Below are 12,931 nucleotides of genomic sequence, written 5' to 3'. Positions count from 1 at the left end.
AAAAATGGACTTCCTGCCAGCCCAAATATGGGCAGCCATTGATGAGGTGTGCAACCAATGACTCATCAGCTAGCCACCTACGTACACTAGCCTAACATGAGATATAGACGGAAAGAGATAGAGAGATAGAGACATAAAAAATGAGAAAAAATATGTACCAGTGCACCGGTTGAAAAAGCAACCTTGTGCACAGATATTGACCTGCAAACCGACCCGCATGTTATGTTACATCCATAGATCTGACAGGAGAGACAAAGCTTCAGAGGGAAATGCACAGTTTCTGCAGACTGTGATAAGTCCTTTGTTCCATTATAGGCAGTTGAAGTACACTATATATACAAACGTGTGTGGACACCGCTTCAAATTAGTGGATTCGACTATTTCAGCCACACCCATTGCTGACAGGTGTATAGCATTGAGCTCACAGCCATGCAATCTCCATAGACAAACATTGGCAGTAGAATGGCCTTACTGAAGAGCTCAGTGACTTTCAACGTGGCACCATCATAGAATGCCACCTTTCCAACAAGTCAGTTTGTAAAATGTCTGCCCTGCTAGAGCTGCCCCGGTCAACTGTAAGTACTGTTATTGTGAAGTGGAAACGTCAACTCAGCCGCAGAGTGGTAGGCCAGACAAGCTCACCGAATGGGACGCCTCGGTTGCAACACTCACTACCGACTTCCAAACTGCCTCTGGAGGCAACGTCAGTACAAGAACTGTTCGTCGGGAGCTTCATGAAATGGGTTTCCGAGAAGCCGCACACAAGCCTAAGATCACTATGCGCAATGCCAAGCGTCGGCTGGAGTGGTGTAAAGCTGGCCGCCATTGGTATCTGGAGCAGTGGAAACACATTCTCTTCGCTTCACCATCTGGCAGTCCGACAGACAAATCTCAGTTTGGCGAATGCTAGGAGAACGCTACCTACCCCAATGCATAGTGCCAACTATAAAGTTCGGTGGAGGGGAAATGGTGGTCTGGGGCTGTTTTTCATTGTTCGGGCTAGGCCTCTTACTTCCAGTGAAGGAAAATCTTAATGCTATGTACAATGACATCCTGGACGATTCTGTGCTTCCAACTTTGTGGCAACATTTTTGGGAAGGCCCTTTCCTGTTTCAGCATGACCATGCCCTCGTGCACAAAGCGAGGTCCATACAGAAATGTTTTGTAGAGATTGGGGTGGAAGAACTTGACCAGCCTGCAGAGAGCCCTGACCTCAACCCCATCGAAACACCTTTGGTTTGGGATGAATTGGAACGCAGACTGCCCGACCTCACTAATACTCTTGTGGCTGAATGGAAGCAAATCCCGGCAACAATGTTCCAACATCTAGTGGAAAGCCTTCCCAAAATAGCAGCATATTAACACCCATGATTTTGGAATGTTCGACGAGCAGGTGTCCACATACTTTTGGTCATTTAGTGTACATGTTGTGAGCACTGGTGTGTGGAGCCCGCCTACACTGATTGTTCTACAATTGGTCCCTGATACATCAATATTATGCAGAGAACTTGGGAAAAAATGATTGACTGCATTTGTTTGTTCACAGGAGAAGTATTGTGAGAGGACAAATCCGAGACACCGCCCATGATTGAAAGTAAAGGGAGTCATAGCTAGACAATACAAATGCTGATCAATGTGCACAAAACCACCCAGCTCATACAGTAGTTTACCATTGTTAGCCACGTTAGATGGTGACATCAATCAACACCATGGCCATGGATGTTTTGACATCTCTGTGTTCGATGCCGAGACAACTCAATATGAGATACATACAGGGCACTGTTGTCTCATTGACTCATCTATTTCAGAGTTCTATCAATTTTAATATGTATGGAAAGTAAATATATGAAAGATGCATCGGGTAAATGTAAACACAACTGGAGACACCTTTGTCACCTTTGGCGCCTGTTATTGACACGGCAGCGCTACTGTAGCTAAACCAGTATAGAAGCGGTGTAACGGTTGTCATAATCTTCCTCGTCCTCGGACGAGGAGAGGCGAGACGGATCGGACCAATACGCAGAGTGGGTAGTGCTCATGATAATTTATTAAATCGAAACTGAACACTAACATGAAACAAAATAACAAAATGAATACAACAGTCCCGTGTGGCACGAATACAAACACGGAAACAAACACCCACAAAACACACGTGAAACCCAGGCTGCCTAAGTATGATTCTCAATCAGGGACAACGATTGACAGCTGCCTCTGATTGAGAATCATACCAGGCCGAACACAAAAATCCCAACATAGAAAATCAACCATAGACAAACCCACCCAACTCACGCCCTGACCAACTAAAATAAATACCAGACAAAAGAAAACAGGTCAGGAACGTGACAAGCGGTTGGTAACTAACTGTTATTGCAAACCCATTGCTTCAATGTGGGCACCATTTGAAATGCTATTAGATAGTGCAGCATCTTTACCTAGTCAGCACTACTAATTCCTGACAGAACTGGTTACCTCACTATCTGGCCCCTGTTATGGATTGGTCCTTCCTTCCCAACTCATCACCGCATAATCATGAAGGCCTAGTGATTCATATCGTATTAGGTCTATGTCTCCCTAAAGGTGTTATGACATTATCCGTTTACCTCCCTCCCTGCAAAACAAGGGTTCCTCAGTATACCGTCCATCCAAATTGTAATGCCTCTCTGGTACTGCTGTTGTTACAGTTGATCCAGAGACGAACAGCAGGCTGGTGCCTTGCAGATTTAAACAGGGTTTGCTTCGTTGGCAGGGTCCGTGGCAGCAAACGTCCTGTGGATCATCACTGATACCAACACAAACCCCCTGTTGTGTCCATATCGACTCAGCTCAGTACTGAGGACCCATAGGTTATCAATTGGAAAGTGATATTGACAGACTGCATTGCCACACTAGGTATCTTACCACCTGTGAAAGTCATTCATTGAGCTGGCCCATGTGGTTATTATATGGTTATGAAGTAAACCATGCTGCTCCGGGCCTATTATGCCCGTGGACATGGTATGGAGTTTGTAGACCCTGCTGGATGTTGCATTAGCCAAAGTCAATTTCCGACAATCAATCGCCTGTTGTCATTTCAAACGGGCAAAGTCTTTCAGCCCAAATGCTCAACGCTCCATGTCATATTGATCCCAATTCACAGGCATTGTCTAACCAACGTTGACATTCAGTGGAGCCAATCGTTACTTGAGCCCTTGGACAATGGCCCAGAGTTCACCATGACTTCTAGATGAACACCAATGGGGTCATTGATCCAAGCCATTGGCTGTGTCCCAAATGGTACCATTTTTCCATTATAGTGCACAAATTTTGGGCTCTGGTCAAAAGAGGTGCACTATGTAGGGAATAGGTAGCCAATTGAAACACACACCATGAGACTCCAGCACTGCCCAGCCCTTGGCTGTCACTCACTTGGCCCTCATCAAAAGAGGGAGAACAACACAGGCGAGGAGTGAAGGGGAGGTATATGGAGAGAAAGTATCAGAGATGTCTGGGGATTGAGAGGAGGTGAGAGCTGGCTTCTGGGTGAGGAAAAAGCAGTGAGACTGTTCCTGTTTGATCTCCAGGAAGAGTAGCGGCTGCCTTGGCAACAGCTAATGGGGATCCTAATAAATACTAAATACTGTGTCTGCATGGGCACACTCTGGTGGTTTGTAGTAGGTGTATTATGTAATTGAGAATGACAGGCACATGTATTGTACTCTCTTGAACTGTATTCTATTACACTCTGTACAAAATTATAAAAAGTATTTTACAAACTCCCATTTTCTACAGTCTGCAAGCGATCAATATATTGGCTTAGTTTAGGTATTTAAGGTTTTGTTCTTATCATACAACAAAGAGGGTAAACTTTCTTCTAAATGACAGTGCTCCTTGCAGTGACCTTACCTTCTTTCCTTCACTTCTTGTTCTGCCCTCCTGTCTCTCCGCGAAGGCCCTGTCTTTAAGTAGGTAGACCAGGGCACTCTGTCCCCACTAAGGGTACCCAGGAATAAACCCACCCCTATTACAAAGACAGAGACAGAGATGAGTTACATAGACAGGTCATGGGGCACCCCATCATCATCATCGTGTGGGAGAAAGATGGACACTGGTCCCCATAATGGTTAAAGAGGATTGTTCTGTGTGTACAGGAAAGTAAGGGTATGGATCTACAGTACAGGGGGTATTTTAACTATAAAGGCCTTCAGAGGAAACCAGACACGGAATGAGAGGTCATTAAAGTCTGTAGGAAATTGAGACCTTGGGCTAGATTCAATCAGACTCAACGTTAACCGGTGATAGCAGACACCTGCATAGCGGATGTTTCGGTGGTGTCGGAGATGGAACTGCGTTGGAGCCGTCAAATCGGGGCGCAGATGCTCTTGTGATCATTGTCAAGAAGATACACCCTCCCCACTCGCGTTAGAAGCTCAGAACAAGAGAGTGTTGGCTATATAGAAATAATGACACTCAAATAGAAAAATCATTCAACCAAAGAAGGAAGATTTCTATCATCCTAACCAGAGCTGTATATTACATCTCACATTCCAGTGTTCAAAATTGTAAACAAGGCTGCATGGGATTTCTCTTAAAGCGACACCGTGCAGCCAATGGCAATGTCCGCTTTAGGTATAACGCCTCCGACACCTACAAAATGACCTCTATAAGGATGTTGGCCAAAGCAGATCTGATTGAATCGAGCCTCAGAGTCAGAAATAACTTCCTTTTCTGTTTGTTTTCTAACTGGTCTCTAATATGTTGTCATCTAAAACCATATGTTATCCTCTTCTTCCTGTGTGGGTCTGGGCAGTTTTTTGGGGGGGGGAAACTGATCCATTTACTCAGACAGCAAACAACACTGCGGGCCAGTAATATAGCCCAGAACTGCTTCGAATGTGAGATATGAACACTAATGAAAGTATTGAGACCCTTCCCTTTTTCCACATTTTGTTATGTTACAGGTTTATTATAAATTGGATTAAATCAAAAAATGTCCTCATCAATCAACAAAAAACGATACCTTATTTACGTGTTCAGACTCTTTGCTATGAGCTCAGGTGCATTCCATTGAGCATCCTTGAGATGCTTCTACAACTTGATTGGAGTCCACCTGTGGTGAATTCAATTGATTGGACATGATTTGGAAAAGCACACACCTGTCTTACAATAAGTGCCATGGGATCTTCAGTGACCACAGAGAGATAGGACACCTGTTTTAATAACGTCCCATCTGAAAGATGGCACACTATGCAGGGCAATGTCCCCTTCACTGCCCTGGGGTATTGGGATCTCCTTAGACCAGAGGGAGGAGTACCCCCTACTGAACCTCCAACAACACTTCCAGCAGCATCTGGTCTCACATGATCCAGGGACCAACCAGGACCGACCTTGCTTAGCTTCAGAGACAAGCCTGCAGTGGGATGCATGCAGGGTGGTATCATGATGAATAATGTTGCTCATGCTGATGATAAAGGTAGTAGTAGTAGTAGTAGCAGTAGTAGTTGCAGCAGCAGTAGTAGTAACAGTAGTAGTAAAAGTAGTAGCAGTAGTAGTAAAAGTAGTAGCAGTAACAGTAGTAGTAGTAGAGGTAGCAGCAGCAGTAGTAGTAGCAGTAACAGCATTAGTAGCAGTAGCAGTCGTAGCAGTAGAAGTAGCAGTAGTAGCAGTAGTAGTAGTAGTAGTAGCAGTAGTAGTAGCAGTAGCAATCATAGTAGCAGTAGCAGTCATAGCAGTAGTAGTAGTCGTAGAAGAAGTAGTAGTAGAAGTAGCAGTAGTAGTAGTAGTAGAAGTAGTAGCAGTAACAGTAGTAGTAGCAGTAGCAGTCGTAGAAGTAGCAGTTGTAGTAGCAGTAGCAGTAACAGCAGTAGTAGCAGTAACAGCAGTAGTAGCAGTAGTAGTAGAAGTAGCAGTAGTAGCAGTAACAGTAGTAGTAGCAGTAGCAATATCACTAGTAGTAGCAGTAGCAGTGGTAGTAGTAGAAGAAGCAGTAGTAGCAGTAGCAGTAGTAGCAGTAGAAGTAGCAGTAGTAGCAATATCAGTAGTAGTAGCCGTAGCAGTAGTAGTAGCAGTAGCAGAAGTCGTAGCAGTAGTAGAAGTAGCAGTTTTAGCAGTAACAGTAGTATTAGCAGTAACAGTAGCAGTAGTAGTGCAGTAGTAGTAGAAGTCGTAGCAGTAGTAACCGTAGTAGCAGTAGTAGTCGTAGCAGTAGTACTAGAAGTAGCAGTAGTAGCATTAACAGTAGTAGTAGCAGTAGCAGTAGTAGTCGTAGCTGTAGTAGTAGAAGTAGCAGTAGGAACAGCAACAGCAGTAGTAGCAGTAGCAATATCAGTAGTAGTAGCAGTAGTAGTCATAGTAGTAGAAGAAGCAGAAGTAGCAGTAGTAGTAGCAGTAGCAGAAGTCGTAGCAGTAAAGGAAGCAGTAGTAGAGGTAGCAGTAGTAACAGTAACAGTAGTAGTAGCAGTAACAGTAGCAGTAGTAGTAGAAGTAGCAGTAGTAGCAGTAACAGTAGTAGTAGCAGTAACAGTAGCAGTAGTAGTCGTAGCAGTAGCAGTGGCAGTAGTAGCAGTAGTAGTAGCAGTAGCAGTAGTCGTAGCAGTAGTAGTAGCAGTAGCAGTAGTCGTAGCAGTAGTAGTAGCAGTAGTAGAAGTAGCAGTAGTAGCAGTAACAGTAGTAGTAGCAGTAACAGTAGCAGTAGTAGTCGTAGCAGTAGTAGCAGAAGTAGCAGTAACAGTAGTAGTAGCAGTAACAGTAACAGTAGTAGTCGTAGCAGTAGTAGTAGAAGTAGCAGTGCTAGCAGTAGTAGAAGTAACAGTAATAGTAGCAGTAACAGTAGCAGTAGTCGTAGCAGTAGTAGTCGTAGCAGTAGTAGTAGCAGTAACAGTAGTAGTAGAAGTAGCAGTAGTAGCAGTAGTAGAAGTAGCAGCAGTAGTAGTAGTAGTAGTAGTAGTAGTATCAGCAGCAGTAGTAGTAGTAGCAGTAGTAGTAGAAGTAGCAGCAGTAGTAGTAGTAGCAGTAGTATCAGCAGCAGTAGTAGTCGTAGCAGTAGTAGTAGAATTAGCAGTAACAGTAGTAGTAGCAGTAGCAGTAGTAGTTGTAGCAGTACTACTAGTAACAGTAGTAGTAGCAGTAGCAGTAACAGTAGTAGTAGCAGTAGCAGTAGTCATAGCCGTAGTAGTAGCAATAGTAGAAGTGGCAGTAGTAGCAGTAACAGTAGTAGTAGTAGTAACAGTAGCAGCAACAGTAGCAGTAGTAGTCGTAGCAGTAGAAGTAGCAGTAGTAGCAGTAACAGTAGTAGAGGCAGTAGCAGTAGTAGTTGTAGCAGTACTAGTAGTGACCGTAGTAGTAGCAGTACTAGTAGTAACAGTAGTAGCAGTAGTGGCAGTAGCAGTAGCAGTAACAGTAGAAATAGCAGTAGTCATAACAGTGCTAGTAGCAGTAGCAGTAGTAGTAGTAGTAGCAGTAGCAGTAGCAGTAGTAGTAGCAATAGTAGAAGTAGCAGTAGTAGCAGTAACAGTAGTAGCAGTAGCAGTAGTAGACGTAGCAGTACTAGTAGTAACAGTAGTAGTAACAGTAGTAGTAGTAGTAGCAGTAGCAGTAGCAGTAGCAGTAGTAGTCGTAGCAGTAGTAGTAGAAGTAGCAGTACCAGTAGTAACAGTAGTAGTAGCAGTAGTAGTCGTAGCAGTACTAGTAGTAACAATAGTAGTAGCAGTAGTAGTATTAGCAGTAGTACTAGTAGTAACAGTTGTGGTAGCAGTAGTAGTATTAGCAGTAGTACTAGTAGTAACAGTTGTGGTAGCAGTAGTAGTCGTAGCAGTACTAGTAGTAACAGAGTATTAGCAGTAGCAGTAGCTGTAGCAGTAACAGTAGTAATAGTAGTAGTAGTAGTAGTAGCAGTAGTAGTAGCAGTAGCAGTAGTAGTAGCAGTAACAGTAGTAATAGCATTAGCAGTAGTAGTCGTAGCAGTAGCAGTGGTAGTAGCAGTAGCAGCAATAGTAGCAGTAGTAGTAGAGGAGGTAGCAGTAGTAGTAGTAACATTAGTAGTAGCAGTAACAGTAGCAGTAGTAGTAGAAGTAGCAGTAGTAGCAGTAACAGTTGTAGTAGCAGTAACAGTAGCAGTAGTAGTCGTAGCAGTAGTAGTAGTAACAGTAGTAGTAGGAGTAGCAGTAGTCATAGCAGTAGTAGTAGCAGTAGTAGAAGTAGCAGCAGTAACAGTAGTAGTAGCAGTAACAGTAGCAGTAGAAGTCGTAGCAGTAGTAGTAGAAGTAGCAATAGTAGCAGTAACAGTAGTAGTAGGAGTAACAGTAGCAGTAGTAGTCGTAGCAGTAGTAGTAGAAGTAGCAGTAGTAGAAGTAACAGTAGTAGTAGCAGTAGCAGTAGTCGTAGTAGTAGCAGTAGTAGTCGTAGTAGTAGCAGTAACAGTAGTAGTAGAAGTAGCAGTAGTAGCAGTAGTAGAAGTAGCAGTAGTAGTAGTAGTAGTAGTAGTAGTAGTAGTATCAGCAGCAGCAGTAGTAGTCGTAGCAGTAGTAGTAGAAGTAGCAGCAGTATCAGTAACAGTAGTAGTAGCAGTAGCAGTAGTAGTTGTAGCAGTACTAGCAGTAACAGTAGTAGTAGCAGTAGTAGTAATAACCATAGTAGTAGCAGTAGCAGTAACAGTAGTAATAGCAGTAGCAGTAGTCATAGCAGTAGTCGTAGCAATAGTAGAAGTAGCAGTAGTAGCAGTAACAGTAGTAGTAGCACTAACAGTAGTAGTAGCAGTAACAGTAGCAGTAGTAGTCGTAGAAGTAGTAGCAGTAACAGTAGCAGTAGTAGCAGTCGTAGTCGTAGCAGTAGCAGGAGCAGTAGCAGTTGTAGTAGCAGTAGCAGTAGTAGTAGCAGTAGTAGAGGTAGCAGTAGTATCAGTAACAGTAGTAGTAGTCGTAGCAGTACTAGTAGTAACAGTAGTAGTAGCAGTAGCAGTAGCAGTAGTAGTAGTAGCAGTAGCAGTAGCAGTAGTAGTCGTAGCAGTAGTAGTAGAAGTAGCAGTACTTGTTGTAACAGTAGTAGTAGCAGTAGTAGTCATAGCAGTACTAGTAGTAACAGTAGTAGTAGCAGTAGCAGTAGTAGTCGTAGCAGTACTAGTAGTAGCAGTAGTAGTAGCAGTAGTAGTAGTAGCAGTAGTACTAGTAGTAACAGTTGTAGTAGCAGTACTAGTAGTAACAGTAGTATTAGCAGTAGCAGTAGCCGTAGCAGTAACAGCAGTAGTAGTAGTAGTTGTAGCAGTAGTAGTAGCAGTAGCAGTAGCAGTAACAGTGGTAATAGCAGTAGCAGTAGTAGTCGTAGCAGTAGCAGTAGTAGTCGTAGCAGTGGTAGTAGCAGTAGCAGCAGTAGTAGCAGTAGTAGTAGAAGTAGTAGTAGCAGTAACAGTAGTAGTAGCAGTAACAGTAGTAGTAGCAGTAACAGTAGTAGTAGCAGTAACAGTAGCAGTAGTAACAGTAGCAGCAGTAGTAGCAGTAGCAGTAGTAGTCGTAGTCGCAGTAAAAGAAGTAGCAGTAGTAGCAGTAACAGTAGTACTAGTCGTAGCAGTACTAGTAGTAACAGTAGTAGTAGCAGTAGTAGTAGTAGTAGCAGTAGCAGTAGCAATAGTAGTCGTAGTAGTAGCAGTAGTAATCATAGCAGTACTAGTAGTAACAGTAGTAGTAGCAGTAGTAGTAGTAGCAGTAGTAGTAGCAGTAGTACTAGTAGTAACAGTAGTAGTAGTAGTCGTAGCAGTAGTAGTAGCAGTAGTACTAGTAGTAACAGTAGCAGTAGTAGTCGTAGCAGTACTAGTAGTAACAGTAGTAGTAGCAGTAGTAGTAGTAGCAGTAGTACTAGTAGTAACAGTAGTAGTCGTAGCAGTACTAGTAGTAACAGTAGTATTATCAGTAGCAGTAGCCGTAGCAGTAACAGCAGTAGTAGTAGTAGTCGTAGCAGTAGCAGTAGTAGTAGCAGTGGTAATAGCAGTAGCAGTATTAGTCGTAGCAGTGGTAGTAGCAGTAGCAGCAGTAGTAGCAGTAGTAGTAGAAGTAGAAGTAGCAGTAACAGTAGTAGTGCCAGTAGCAGTAGTAGCAGTAGCAGTAGCAGTAGTAGTCATAGCAGTAGTCGTAGCAGTAGTAGTAGCAGTAGTAGAGGTAACAGCAGTAGTAGCAGTCATACTCGTAGCAGTTCTAGTAGTAGCAGTAGCAGTAAGAGTAGTAGTAGCAGTAGTCGTAGTCGTAGCAGTAGTAGTAACAGTAGTAGTAATAGCAGCAGTAACAGTAGTAGATGAAGCACTATTTAGTTTAACAGTACTAGTACTAGTAGTACTAGTACTGTACTATTACATTGTAGTAACCGTAGTTACCCACAGACACCGTGTCTAGTAAATATTAACATGTATACATGCAGTATGTTCTTTCTATATAACATTAGCACATTGTTACATTGTAGTGCATGGTATGTGTAGCTTTCTATTGTCAATGATGCAGGGGTTGCCTCTGTTTGGGCACGACGCTGACTCTGCTACTGGGTGCAAATGCTTCAAGCAGCCTCTGAAATAGCATAGTGAAGGGCTGGCATGGGCCATGTAAAATGGCTTGTGCAGAGGCAGCAGTGGATGCAATGGTGGTGATTCCTCACAACTTTCCCTCCCACCCTTAAGGGCATGTGTGTACATACGGGTATCAGTAGGCTACATTCATCTTAAATGATGTTAGGGCATACAGAGTATGGGGTAGTTCAAATAGAGAGATCAGAGTTATAGATTAGTTTAGATTAGTGCAGTGTGTCCCCCTTTCACCCTTAAAAATGTATAGGAATATTACTACTAAAAACTCATACAAGCACTTATGAGTTGTAAATGCCCAGGCAAATACACAGGTCACAGAAGGTTTTTCTAGATCATGCCAGTATGCAAGTTGGATGGTTTGTTTTTTTGCTGCTGTCTGGCATGTACTCCTCTGCCTTCTCAGATCCTAATTAACAGTGTTTAGAGCTCTCCACAGTTTTCCTCTGTCTGTCCTGTTGGCCTATCATCAGCGGCTTTTTGTCCCAAATGGAACCCTATTCAATACATAGTGTACTACTTTTGATCAGAGCCTTGTCAAAAGTAGTGCACTGTATAGGGAATTAGGGTGCCATTTGGCCCGCCATCACTGTCTCACATTGGGGTTTTTCCTGAACAGCGGGTGAACCCCACTCTCCACTGCTGAGTGTCTAACAACTGATCTGATTACACAATTAGTGGAGTTGACTTGGTATCTTCAGGTCTGTACATTTATGTAACTCATTTATGTAACTCAATGGCTTTATCCCTATCCCCTACATGGAGATATCAAGTCAAGTCTGTGCCCTGGTCAAACGTAGTGCACTATAATATAGGGAATAGTGTGCCATTTGGGATGCGCACTTGGTATCCCCACATGATCTGTAAATGAATGTACCTCAGTGACAGATAAGTAACACGATAGCTCCTCCACACTGCTTAAACGTTCACACCTGTTGTTATTGCACAGTAAAATAGTAATAAATACGTGTTATTATAGAAGTAATCAGAGTTTAATCTCATGGCCAGGCTACATGCACGCATAAGCATGATTCTCCCTGTAACAGCATACCTCTATGTCGTAGCCTGCATGCCACTTAAATTACCTTAAGTGCCATTTCAGACCTCATAAAGAATGACAGCGCAGCAGCGTTCAGATGTCCTGACTCAACTCCCCTTTGTCACCAGTGAGTCGGTTGTAGTGAGTGGGGTCGCCACCGCCACTAGTGAGTAAGGTCTACGCGTCATTACTGTATGTTTGTCTCTTTCTCCAGTCATGCGGGATGCCACCCATGTCACATACTCTATCACATTATGACTTGCATAGTGCACGTGGGCTTAAAGCCCCCAATCTTCTATGACTATTTACTACTCCCGTATGAGCTTTCAGCCATGTCTCTGTCCTTTTATGGACCTCGTGATATTGTCAATAAGAAACGGGGAGGATCAGTTAGGAGCTTCAACTCGTGTTGCTTGTTGTTTATATAATGTTGAGTCATGTTGTCCGAGTTTTTGATCCAAATCATGCACAGCCGCCCCCTTAAATTGTAGATTAGGCCTGCCTATAGCGCAGTTAGAGCCAAGAAATCCACGAACTTGACGCCCCTATCGGTGCTCTCCCTCCCTGCAGCACTGGGAGGAACGCGGGCGTTCCGAAAGCCCATACAGGCGGGGGAGTGTGTTGGCTGCTACAGCAGCATGTTTTCATTCCTTCCCGGAATCGCTTCAGTCTAGCCCCTACAACAACTTTTGATTGACGTGTCACGTGTTTCAGATTTTGCTGCATCAATTCAGAATCGTTGGAAAGTCATGCACTTACTATTTGACTACACATAATGTTGAACTGGGGTTGGGCAAGCCAAGGGTCATGCGTGCAAAGGTTTTATTTTCACTGCCGCCGTTATCCCCTAACTACAGCTTTTATTCAACTCAGCCCACTAGACATCAATTGCCAAACACCTAGCAGCTGCTCTGTCAATATAAGCTTTATGTGCTTGCACCTGTAGCCCATAACCATAGAGTTTACCCAAAATGATAATGATTTTTTAATCATCAAGGTAATGATTTTAGTTATCCCATCTTGTGCCCTATAGGCTACTTCATAATTTTGCAGATCTGGCCCGCGACATAATATTATGTTCACTTGAGGCGCTTATAGCACTATATCCCGTGATAGTCTATATATCTACTGTAAACTATGTAGACAACAGCTCCCCCTTCGGCGTCCATGCTCATGCGTCCATCTCTGCCTAGTTTACTGCTCACATCGTCTTTCTCTCTCCCTCCACTTCTCGATCTCCCTCCCTCTCCTGTCCCTTCCGCCCTCCCTCTACACACTCATACGCACACATGCATACTTATCCCCCGCGCCCCTCCCCTCCCCCCTCCCACCTTCAGGCTGGCTCATTCACTTCCATG

The sequence above is a fragment of the Salvelinus fontinalis genome, chromosome 22, assembly GCF_029448725.1.
Source record: "Salvelinus fontinalis isolate EN_2023a chromosome 22, ASM2944872v1, whole genome shotgun sequence".
In the NCBI taxonomy this organism is placed as follows: domain Eukaryota; kingdom Metazoa; phylum Chordata; class Actinopteri; order Salmoniformes; family Salmonidae; genus Salvelinus; species Salvelinus fontinalis.
The sequence above is the reverse complement of the archived record's forward strand: the minus strand, read 5'-3'. Positions refer to the sequence as shown.